The sequence below is a fragment of the Leptidea sinapis genome, chromosome 13 (assembly GCF_905404315.1).
Source record: "Leptidea sinapis chromosome 13, ilLepSina1.1, whole genome shotgun sequence".
NCBI lineage: Eukaryota > Metazoa > Arthropoda > Insecta > Lepidoptera > Pieridae > Leptidea > Leptidea sinapis.
The window spans coordinates 2,349,519-2,351,695 of record NC_066277.1 but is presented as its reverse complement, the minus strand read 5'-3'; positions in this window follow the sequence as shown (position 1 = coordinate 2,351,695).

Here is a 2,177-nt window from a genome sequence, read left to right as displayed (position 1 = left end):
AAGCAATTTATGCGAAATTATTCCCTAACTATTCCAAAATATTCAAAAATGCACAACGTTAATGTTCAAGTTTTCAGTTGTGCCGGCACTCCCGGAGTGTAAGCCGTTATTTTAGTGGTATACACGCATACTTAATTCTTCTGGGGGTTAGTGTGAACGAGGTTCATGTTTTCATTTGGCGACATTCTCAATAGAGGACTCGATAGAAGACACAAGTTTCCTACGTCACTGGTCGTCGATTTCCGAAGAGAGACCCTGCATGGCCTGAGCATACGGCATTATCAGTACTGTTGTCTGCATAGCAATGTATATTTGCAGAAACAGTAGGAGATAGCACACATTCTTGGGGAACTGCAGCATTCACGGGCTTTGGATTTGAGAAAAAACCATCTACAACGAACTATATTTTGCGCCCAGTGATAATATGGTAGCCCACTTACTTATGCTCTCGGATAGCCCAAATAATGAACAAAGGTCTTCGTTATATCCAAACTAACTTGCAGGCCTTCTCACTTGCATTCAGTAGCTACCGCCCATATGTATAAGTTATACCAGAAGATCGCCCGTCGACCAACCATGGCAAAACCCGTAGGTATGCCGAGAGTTAAGCGGCAGTTACCAATGTCTTCCATGATTTTGTACAGCAGGAAGGTAATAGCAATGCCCTGTAGTTAGCTGGATCTGATTGTCTTTTTTTTTGGATAGTATGGACAAGGGCTAAGCTCCCTGCATCTTAACGTCCAACGAAAACAGAACTTGTCGTACTGTTTTTCGTCTGAACTGTCCTTCAGGCATAGAGCTTTGACACCGCGGGATGGTCAGGTGGTTTTTCGCAGTCGTCAAAAATCGTGTTAGATAAAAAAATAGTTCACAGAAGTGCGGATTTCTCTTTTGCCGTATGGGCCAGGGTGTCATGCCAAGTGCAGAGGTGGCAGGGTAGTCTGGTTGAAGTTGCCATGAGCAGCTTTCGACAATGCCCTGAACTTGCGTTTTCCAGTCGGTTAACTAGGAAGTTGCTCGCCGTTTTTGACGATGTGCTTCGATTTCACACGGGTGATGTGGCGCATAAAGAATCTTGAGGCTTTGTTATATTTCCTCTTTATAAATTTGCAGGTCAGATTCTTTGTGATCAGTGTCGCAACCCAGGTTCAGTACGCCCGTTTTTTGCAGTATTCTAATAATGCATAATACATACTTATCTATAGACACTAGGTACCTAACGAAAAATAATTGTTTTGTAATCAAACTCAGGAACATTTTCTTTAACCTGGCAACATTATGTACGTTACCAGAGAGCGCGCAGCGCAGTCTTACTACTTGCACTCTGAGTACCTATTGAATTTAATTGCAAGGCTAATTTTAATTCAGAACCGTTGTGCACCTGTTGCGAATATTTTTTGATCCTTAGTCTACTGCTCCTCACAAACTGCGAATTATTGTCAGTTGCAGCATGGTTCCAGAAATCTGCAGTTCTTATACTTCGATCAAGTATCAACTGGACTGGCCATGCGCTCACACCTTTATATAAAAGATATCCTTTGTGCCGAGAGTGGTTATTTAGACTTTTAACATGTTAGTTTAAATATTATAATGGTTTTGGTGTTCATAATATTATCCACATTATTTCAATTGTGTAATTATTTATCGCGTTAAAATATCCTATTGATCTTCAATCAATAACCAAATCAAGGCTTTTTTTTTAACTAAAATCTTATTTACGATTTCCACTCATTACACCTATTACAGTCTAACTGTTCTACATTAGGCTGCAATCAAAATGTTTCGATGAGATATCGCAAAACTCAAATAATTCTTCATTTCACTACCTAGATATACTTTCAATTTACTAATAAATAACATCTACAATCGACGTATCCATCGCTAGTAATGGTTTCGACCAAAAAACAATACAGAAACTCTCACAAAGATACAGATTTTTTTTCCTTGTAATTCCAAACAGTTTTAGTATAATATGTTGAGATCTAGTACATACACTGTATTTTAATTTGCTTGTTATTTCCTCGTTTAAACTTTATCCTATATCTTTCAACCAATGGATGAAAAGTAAACATTGACAAATAAATACTAACTCTAAGTTGATTTAGTTTTAACTATTCCAAGGTATCATTGATATTTTGACAGTAATTATACCAATTTTTATTTTAATTTTGATTGGT